The sequence below is a fragment of the Sciurus carolinensis genome, unplaced genomic scaffold (assembly GCF_902686445.1).
Source record: "Sciurus carolinensis unplaced genomic scaffold, mSciCar1.2, whole genome shotgun sequence".
Lineage (NCBI taxonomy): Eukaryota > Metazoa > Chordata > Mammalia > Rodentia > Sciuridae > Sciurus > Sciurus carolinensis.
In genome coordinates this window covers 553351-564615 of record NW_025920219.1, presented here as the reverse complement: position 1 = coordinate 564615, position 11265 = coordinate 553351, and positions in this window count along the sequence as shown.

Sequence of the window (11265 nt, the reverse complement as noted above, 5' to 3'; positions counted from 1 at the left end):
ACTTAATAAATATTTACTAAGTAAAAAGTTGATGACATGACCTGAGATGTATTTGAATTCCTGCTAAGTCTTTTCCCAGAAAAATTCCATTTTGGAAAATATGATTCCATATTGGGACCTCAGTGCTCTTCTCTATAAAAATGGAATAATTTTCCTGTAAGAAAATCCTATAAATTGTAAGGATTAAAGAAAACAAGTCTAACAAAAGCCATGCATTTTTAATATAAGTTAAGTTCTTAGGATTATTTGTATTTATATCAACAGAGCAGACAAATGTGTGTCAAATGGGCACTACCATGTTTGAATACATCAGTGTGAACCTTGAAGAGCTAATGACTTGCCCTATTCTGTGTTCTCATATTTCATATGAAATATTAACTCAGGTTTTGTAAAATTTAGGGAAATGATTGTATGAAAAGTAATCTGCATAGTTCTTGGCACTCAGTGATTCATAAAGAGTAGCTAATAAAAATAACATTCAATGAATATACCAAAAAATAAAAAGACTAATTTTTTTTTTAATGTTCATCTGATCTTTTTTATCCCTCTGCATGCATTTGAATTTATATTAAACAGGTCAGGACACTTCAGAAACCCTTTTCTAACTTATTTAGATGAAATTTGTCATGCTTTATTTCTGATTGATACTATGTAACTCTATTGACTGTACTTCCACTCTTAGCAGAAAATGATGAAGTTGCTGAAAGCACCAATTCCATATACAAACAGAAAATGACTAAAAAGTAACTTTGTAGATGGCTCCATTACTAACTAATGCCACTCTTCATTTTTAGCTACACACAGACCTGGATCCTGGAAGCAAAAAAATCAAGTATATCCTCTCAGGTGATGGAGCTGGGACAATCTTTCAAATAAATGATGTTACTGGAGATATCCATGCCATAAAAAGACTTGACCAAGAGGAAAAGGCTGAGTACACCCTAACAGCTCAGGCAGTGGACTGGGAGACAAACAAACCTCTTGAGCCTCCTTCTGAATTTATTATTAAAATTCAAGATATCAACGACAATGCACCCGAGTTTCTTAATGGACCCTATCATGCGACCGTGCCAGAGATGTCCATTTTGGGTATGTACGCTTTCCAATTTCACAGAACTATTAAGAGTCATCTTTAAGAGGCTGGGGAGATAGCTCAGTTGGTAGAGTGCTTGCCTTGCAAGCACAAGGCCCTGGGTTCAATCCCCAGCACCAAAAAAAAAAAGAGTCATCTTTAAAATAGCTCCTGGCATCAGGGATGGTGTGATGATGAATAAAAGACATTTATTACCGTCTTATCTCTAATTTGCATTTCCAAATCCCCTTTTTTGGCCTAAGTTCCACAGCTCAATAGCTTAGTCCCTTAGTAATAGGAACTGACTGAGGAGCAGTTTTATTAAAATATCTCTCCTTACACGACAATATTTCAATAGGCTGAATTTGTATTCCTCTCGTAGAATTGTAGTTTGAGTATTGTTACTGAGGCGGATTTATCAAGATTTGTTCCAACATGCCAAGCTAATCCTATTGATATTTGCTTCATGTTTAATTATTTGTTTGTGTATATTCACATGCAGATGCAGTGCATAGAGAAATAGGAAACCTTCTAGGTCTGAAGTCTGCCAGATATTGACTTGAGCTGGTGGGTCAAGTCTACAGTGGATTAGGCAGTCATTGTTGCCAGGGAGACTTATTTTAGTGGCCAACTCTTAACAATTTTAGGAGCCACAACTACCACCATTGACAAATCCCACATTTTCTGAGCCATGGATGCATTTGTTACCTTTTGCACAGATCAATATATATTCCAAAAAATAATTTCAATCTTTTACATCTGATTTGTATCTGCTTATTTATTTCTCAACTTTAGCCTTGGTGCAGTAACCCTCAAAGCTCAAACTTTGTAAAATGAAAGGAGGGATTTTCAAAGTCTTCCTTGTCTGACAAAAGTAGTAGGCTGGGTGCAAAAGTCAAAATATAACATCACCAAAGTCATTTTTTTTTTTACTACAATCTATGCCCAAGTTTGTTTCAAATTGTGTTTAAAGAGGTACAGTATGCAGCAAAGTCACATAAATTAGAAGCAGATGAACATGGTTAAAAAAATAAACCCAGGTAGAGAGTAATTGAAGGACAGAACGAGGTACATGCAGACGTGTACCGTCGTCATTCCAAGCCCCCAATTTGATATCAAATTATTCCCAAGTGAAAAATCTGATCAAGAACCCTGTGCACAGATTCTGTACAATAAAGTAAAACTACCCAGGAAAACTACAGACTCAAAAATATGAACACCTGCAAGAAATATATGAATGAAGTATCCCCAACAGCATCTTTTATTTATTTATTTATTTATTTTTGTACCAGGGATTGAATCCCCAGGGATATTTAAACACCAAACCATATCCTCAGTCCTTTTTTATATTTTATTTAAAAACAGTGTCACTTTAAGTTCCCTAAGGGGCCGCTTTGCTGAGACTGACTTTGGACTTTGCAATCCTCCTTCTTCAGCCTCCAGAGCTGCTCGGATTACTGGTGTGCACCACCATGCCCAGCCCTCAACAGCGTCTTTACTATAGATACAAATAAGAACAAAGTATTGATTGAGGTTTTCAGGAATAAATTTTGGTGCCCATTATCACATATACTAAAGAATATCTTTACTTTCTCAAGATAGTCTCAAATTTTAAGTAATTTTAGCAATTTAAGGTGATGCTTCCTCCCCTTGATCTGCTCTATGTATGTATGATTCCCTTATTTGGTCACTCAGTCCTTAAGATTATTTTGTTCCTCTAGTTCCTTCTCCTATTTCTTTTTCTTTCCTTTCTGCTCTTCTCTTTCTTCCTCTACCTCCAATTTCTTCTCCCTTTTCCTCCCTTCCTCTCTCCTTCCCCTCTGTTGTCTGCCTTGGTCAGCTCATGGCTTCAGCTATGTGTTCAATCTGAATGGTTTTAAAATCCTATCCCTGGTCCCATCTGCCTGCTTAGGCCAGAAACACTGTTATCAGTTGCTCCCTGAACATTTTCACCTGAATGTCCCAAGGGCAGTTCAAACTCCATATTAAAAATCACACCTATTACTTCTTTTTATGAAATTATTTTCGTGCCTCCTAACTTCCTATGATTTTATCAGTGAGCCTAATATACCCCAAATTCCCTGTACAAAATGTGAGAGATACGTTGGAATCTTCTTTTCCCCTTTGAGCCTCTGTCTCACCTCGCTTAATCACTACACTACTCCTTCCTGATTGCTGTGTAATCTGAACATATTTCATTCTTATGATCCTCAGTCTAGATCAGATTGTAATGCCTTCCTCTGGATTATCTCAGTAACTTACCAAAGAATGTACTTGATTCTGATCTTCTTACTTCTTCAGTAATCAATGTATTTATACTGGGAAAAACAAACAAACAAAATCCTTTACATTCCATTGTGTTTGTTTTCACAGAAAAATAATCCTTATTCTCCTTAGCCAGAAGGACTTTCAATGGCTTTGTTTCATTTAATCTCTTTCTTCTTACCTATCTATATCATCCGTAGATATATAACCATTGCAGTGGCAAATAAGAAGTGATTTCAGGTCTTCATATTTTACCACATATTCTCCTTCCAAGACTCTACTTTATCTATCTCTTGTGCAAGGAATTCTATTTTTATTTATTTTTATTTTCATCAATATAGAGTTGTTTCTCTATGACTGACTGAAATGATATTTTTTTAGGGAAACTTTATGACTTTCTAGCAGGAAGTAATCTCTCCACCACTGAAAAAGGAGAAACACACACACATACACACGTATACCCCAGAACAAAATTCTCCATCTTTGCAAATTCTTTTATATTCTGACATATGAAAAAGAGCTGAGAAACATTACATAATTTTTATTTTTGTCATTTTTTTTTTGGTCTATTCTAGTAGGACTTGCCTAATTCCTCTTCTTTTTGAGATTACAATAAAAGGGTTTCAAAACAATTACCAGCACCTCCAGTGCATATAGCACACTTTATCTTTTTTTTTTTTTTAATTCTTTTTGTGGTGCTGGAGATTGAATCTCTTGCAAGCTAGGCAAGTACTCTACCACTTAGCTACATCCTCCAGCCCCAACACACTTTATATTAATTATTGATAAATGGTGAACAGGGAAGCTGTTATTTTTACTTCTTTATTATGATTTCTCCATCTAAATGCCAGCTCTTTGACTGTAAAAGTACCAGAGGCTGCTTTTTTTTTTTTTTTTTTTTTTTTGTGGTTCTGGGGATTGAACCCAGGGCCTTGTGCATGCGAGGCAAGCACTCTACCAACTGAGCTATACCCCCAGCCCAGAGGCTGCTTTTTCTGTGCATATAAGTCATGTTCCTGATAGTTATGTTGAGATAGGAAACCTTAGAAACTTCTCCAAACATTAAGATCATTTTCAGTAAGAAAATGTTTTAAAAGATATTAGCTACAAAATGCAATGCACACGCCTGCATGTGCGCACACACACACACACACACACACACACACTCATACAGTTGCTTTAAATGTTTCATCTTCAACATGTCTTCCAGAAACCACAGAAAATGTATTCAAGTTGCAAGAAAGAATTTGAATCCTGACTCCTTCCCTGATTATCTAGTTGACTTTGAAATCAGGAGGGTGAAATTATTCCCTATTTTCCTTAACTGTAATGCAAGGACAATAATTTCCATCCTGCTTTCACTGTGTGAGGATTGCATGATAAAATACAAGGTAAAGGAATGCCATAAAGTAAACAAATGTTCCATAATTGGTTGTTCTTATGGCATTTAAAATTACTTTTATTAATCTGTTCCCCATCTTACCTTCATACCTTCCCTTATGTATTGATTTTAAGCACTGGATGTCTGGTTTCTCTTTGACTCCAGCCTCTCTGGTTAAAGGAAGCAGAGGCAGCTGCACTATTTTATTGTCAAGTGTGAATTATTCTCTTCATTTCTCATCAAGGTGAATATCAGGATGAAGGTCAGCTACTATCTCCTTCCTCTCCCTATCACCACTGTTCTCTCTCAGCCTGTTTCTTCCCTCCCCTCTTTCCTTTCATTTTTCTTCCTTTGCTCCTGCAGAAATGCCAGCACCTGCACCTGTATGCCCTGAGGAATGCCAGCAAGGGCTGAGGGATTTCATTGTGCAGAAAGTGAAAAATAAAATTCTAATTGAGAAATTTACCAATATTAAATTGAAATGAATGTGATGTTCAAGAACCGTCTGCCAGTTGACAAGCTGTCAAGACAAAACACACATATACATTTGCCCAAATGGCAGCCAAATTAATTTAGAACTATCTTATTTGGAAGCAGGAGACACGGTTCTTTTATATTCTACTGTGAATTTCAGAAGTTGATGAGAATTCACTTTTATAGCAATACTGCATAAAGAAAGACATGTGAGCTTGTCTGATTTTAACTGTGGATACCAAACTAGCAATGCTAAAGTTGGTTTTTCAGTGGAAATTTGCCCACACTTATTTTTTCAAACAGTTTATGTATTTTTAATGTTATTGTGTGATTTTAAGGTGAAGGATGTTTTAATCCCAACTCTATTGATTAACTGAACCTAGTTTGGGATATAATGAACTTTCTATTTGACTTTGAAATAGATTCCCAGATTATTTAACACCAAATGTAACTTCCAATTTTCTAAGTAACAAACTCCATCTCAGTGTCACATGATTTGTGAAGTGTATGCAATAATCCCTATTTAGAGGTATATTTGGAAAAATTTAATGATTTTATTTCAAAAGTGCTAACCACTTGTCCTAAAATAGAATTGATGCCCAATAAACACTAGTTTCTTCCATCCTTTCCTTGGTGATTTGATTCTTCTAGTTGTCTGTATGATATGAATATTTTGGTCCGTGAAAAAAAATGATTTAATAAGATTTACCTTTCCATTTTGCAAATCCATAGTCTGTAATGAACAGTATTTTATTTAAAAGGGCATATTAGTGAACACCGTGACAAGAAATATGACAGCAGGTGGTGCTTAGGCTGCTAGGCACTATGCATCATTGTGTTCATGTTATGTGGAACATGACAATGAAGATTTTCCTAGTTTTCTTGGAGATCCAGATTCCTCAAATGATGATCAATATGTAAGAAAAGCTTCTATTAGAGAAAAGCTCTGTTAAATATTTCTAATATCCACAACAATGCTTCAGCCTTAACCAGAAATATTAGTTTCCCTATCCCTCATTATTTTTAATCAGAAAAAATGGGGGAAATAATAGCTAATATAAAGCTAGACATTAAGCAGAGGAACTGGGGTTTAAGTCCAGACATCTGGCTCTACCTCCCATGGGTTTAACCAGTATGCTCTACTGATCTTTGATAATATCTCTAGAGAATTTTGTTTATATGAGCATGATGATTCTGCTGCATATTTATAACAGTTAATGTTTTCCTAGGTGGGAGAGCTTTTGAGGTCAGCATTCTTTGCAAATTAAATTGAAGAACTGAGAAGCAAGTTGTAGCAGTTTGAGTGAGATACTTTGCAATTTTCAAGACAAAAATATAAGAACTTTAAAAATATATGAACAAAACATCAAATAGAAATTCAAATAACAATAAAAATTAATTAAGATTCATGTGGTGAATAGCTGGGGCCAAAGTGTTGCTAATGTATTTAAGATAAAGGAGAAAGAGAGTAACTTGAATTGACTCTGGGCTTTCTGGTGGTGAATGTGGAAAGAGACTGCACTTTCCACCCAAAAATATTAATTGAAATATCAGAAGGAGGTCAGGGAATGACTTAGTAAGTATGCATTTTATAAAGGCAAATCTCACTGCTTTCCAAAGTCTATCACCAAAAAGGTAATGTAAGTCTATACACAATAAGCAAGCTTACTCGCTCTCCTTGAACAATGACGCAGCCAAAAGAAAAATGTAAGATTATTAAATCTTTTAGACATTTTTCCTCTTGATAAATGTGGCTATGTGTTATTAATATTCCTTTGTCTTCTCTTAGCATTAACATCATGCATTTTCTTTGTGAATGTGTCCTTTTAGGGTAATCATTCTCAAATCCTCTTTTGGCAAGAGATCCATATAAAATATATACAATTTATTTTGTGTTTTCCATTATCTGTAATTTGGAATAAATTAATTCTTAGTGAAAAGTGACTAACATATGCTTGATATCTTTCCTGAACTAGTGGAAAGTAAGTTTCAGACATTTTGTTCCAAAATTTTCATTAAGTTCCCCCCAAATGGATGTTTTCTACATAAGCACAGTACAAGCATGCAAATTAGGACATTTATATGGACACATCATTGTTATTAAGTATTATGGATCTTAGCCAAATGACTCCAGTGGTCCTAATAATATCCTTTTATGGTAAAGTGCATCCTATCCAGGACTCCAAATGCTTTAGACTCCTTCAGCCTGGAAAGTTCTGCCGTCTTTTCTTCCCTATCATGACTTTACAACAATTACAGAAACATTGTTTTATAGAATTCCTTAGATGTATAGATTGGGGTTAGATTCAGAATGCACATTTTGGACATTAGTAAAGGATCTGTATTAAATCTGTAAGATTTTGATATATTCCATTATTGGTGACAACAACTTTGATCACTTCATTAAGGAGGTGTCTGCCATTTGTTTCCCTTGTAAAATTATTCTTTTATTCTCTTTGTACTTAATATTTTGTGGGAAGGTACTTTGAGCCTTCATAAATATTTAATTCAGCATCAAAATATGAACCCCAAATTTTAACATCCATTGAATTTTCTTGGCAGAATTAATTATTAATATGAGAACAGGAAAAATGGTAATTTTCTCAATTCTTCTAGTCCACACACATTTAATGATTTTCATTCTCCTATAAGGAAAAACTTCTTATATTCCTATTTATTTGTTTTTGTATTTATTCATACTAATTTAGAATTTTTGATTTCTGTTTTATGAACTCAGTTATAATTTGGATTACTTATCCTGCTATTCAGATTATCTCCAACTTGGCCATGATGTGACTGTGATGCTAATTCTGTGTCCTAATGACATGCCTCTGTCATTCTTAGGTGACATTTTTATCTTCTGGTTCAACAAAGTGTTTAAGTGTCATTTCATATTGTCTGTATCCCAGTCCTATCATTGTCTATTTATACAAAGAAATCTAGTTCCACTTAAAAAGAATTGCATCTACATATCAAAGTCCAGGTATTAGTTTAGTCATTGCTCTTAGGGTGCCATTTATCCCCAAATCTCTCAGTGGCTTAGTGAACAGGACAACAGTAAAGAATGCCTGGAAGTATGTGCATACACATATGCACACACATATTTATCTGTCCAAAAAGGACTGAACAATGTTCCTGAAAATTTCTTATTCATTCAGAATCGTGGAGAGTGGCCTTATTGGGGAAAGAGGGTCTTGAAGGTCTAATTAATCCAATCTAGGTCATACTCGATTAGATTGAACCCTAAATCCAATGATTGGAATCCTTAAGGGAAGGCCATGTAAAGACACAAAAACTCTCAGAGAAGCCCATGGGATGACAGGCATAGGCCAGGGTTACACCACACAAATCAAGGAGAGCCAGAGTCCACCAACAGCTAGGAAGAGTGTGGAAGTTCCCTTTGGAGGAAACATGGGCTTACCACCACTGATTTTGGATTCCAAAGAGTGAGAAAATAAATTCCTGTTGTTTAAAGCAACCTGATTTGTGGCAAATTATCATGGTAGCCCTAGGAACATAATATATACTCTATTAATAATCCTGAGTTTGCCTCTATATTTCAAATCATAAAGCACAATCATTCTATATTGTTCTTTCCCTAACAGTAAAAAATTTGATTCTTTGTATCTCCTGTATATTTGTTAATTGAATTATTCCTTAGCCCAGCATAATTTATCTCCATTGGCTCCATTGCCCCACACCTGATTTCCCCACCCTGGTGGTTGTTTGCTGTCCCACTCTTCCTCCACACCCTTGCCCTTTGGAGCAGGAGATGGACCCATATCCTGCCCAACCACACCTAATGTCTTTTGAATTCAACTGTTCAGACTGAAGGCAGTCAGAAATGGGAACAAGAAACTACAGAACATTCTCTACATTTATCCCACTATTATTATACAATAGATCTACAGCTACATTTCCTAATCTGTATTCAAAATAGGCATAATGCAAAGAGAGATTAAATATGTTTGAATTAAAGCCAAACTGGTTTTCCTATTTAAGTCTTTAAAGTATTAATATATCATAAGTTGATAAATTCATATTATATGCCCTTATGAAAATATAGACATGTATATGATCACAGAAACTTTTTAGAAGAATCCTAAAGCATCACAGGATTTAATTCTACAAAAGCCTTAAAAACACAGATCTAATGAGAATAAGTTTTTGTTTTTATGCAAGACTACATGTTAAGTTAGCATGCAGCTAGTGAAATTTCTAAAAACTGAATTGCAAATTATAATAACTACAACTTGGATTAGCTTGTTATTCTCATTTTTATCCAGTTTATAGTTTAGTTTCAAATATAAAATATACTGAAAGTAATAATTAAAGAGATTCATTTTTATACTCTTTGTTATTAGAGAAACAATTTATGTTACATAAGCTTATAGATCAAAGGATGTTATAAACTGACAAACTGTCTTAAGCTTAACATACATCTTTTTCATAATTTAGAGGTGGTGGCTTTCTTTCTCTCTCTAAGCTACATTTTAGAAGAATTCAGTAGCATAGCTCTATTTTTAAAGGAGCGATGCAGAGTAAGAAAGAGGAAAACATATCATGATGGATTTGATTATATTTTTTGTCTGGTTTGATTCAGAGTGACGAACAAAATTGAAATTCTTTAGGAAAACATGGGTGGGAAATCATGAGGATTGAAATAAACACTTTCAAAAGAAATCCAGCTGCTGTACCTGATATGAATGTCAATAACAGCTGTGGACCCAAAACTTTAAGATGGGGTGAGGATTCTATCATATCTGTTCTGCATAAAGAAGATAACCCTCCATTCTATGAAGACAGTATAATAGCCAATAAATATATATATGTATATATTCACATATCTATTCAAATATATGATTCATTACATACATGTCATTATATATAATATATATAATGATACATATATAATATATATATATATATCTATATATATATCTTATGATGAAAGTGAAGCAATAGCTTCCAATACATAGATTTTGGTTGTTTCAAAAGGTTTTCCTAAGTGGTTAATGACCTAGATATTATCAGAATATCTAAATGGGAGAGTTGGTGACAATTAACTGTGAGAGGTGGCTGAGAGAAAGTGTAGTGAACAGTGATGGAAATATAAACTAGGTTTATTTTCATAATTTTTGTAATGAGGATACTCCTTCCTCAATTTTTTTCTGTAACATTAGCTTTTGTGTAATCCCTCAATTATAAGGTTACATGTTATCAGTCAGTTAACTGATAATAGAAAAATGCAATTCATCCATCGTATTGTCCATAATATATCATTGACTATTTTTAGCGTCTTTCATTGATCAACTCTTATTTCCATTCTCTTAAGTTTATGAGGTTCTTGATCCAAACCTCAACCATATCATATATATAAAAATATATGTATGGTATATACACACACACACATACACACACAAACATAGATATAATAGCTTAGGAAACTTTATTATAAATTTTAGTGAAACATTGCTTTCACTCACTTTGAAAACAGTGAGCATTTCAGAATTATTCACTCTAGGGCCACATCATCAGACTCAGCCTCATTGCTGTTTGGGATTCCATGACCAACACAAGCTAGAGGTTTTCAACTGTTTCTTCTGCAATTGGTCCTTGCAATTCTTTCTAGAAGATGAATCCCAATAACCAACCAATGTAATTTCATCTGAATAGTATAAATCACAAGAATATATGATGAAATACTTAATTTGATTTTGCAAGTAGTAATATAATACTACTACCACTTCTATTTTATATAAAAACTATATAGAAGTATACTTTGAAAGATAAATGCTCACAATTTGAACATACTGAAAAAAGCTTAACAATATCTTCCTCTATTCCCTTTGGATTGTGATTTTTGTCTCAGTTTCATCTAGAAACCAGGCTCTACTATTCATGCCTATCTGAACATTTGAATTGGTACTTCAGAGAATTAAAATTAAATTAAGGAGTGGACTCAGCATTAACAATATCTAAGTGAAGAGGCAACATTGATGATATATCTGAACCTGGGCCCTGAAAACTAGTTAATCCTGTATGTGCCAATTACACGTTAGTTTCCAAGTCT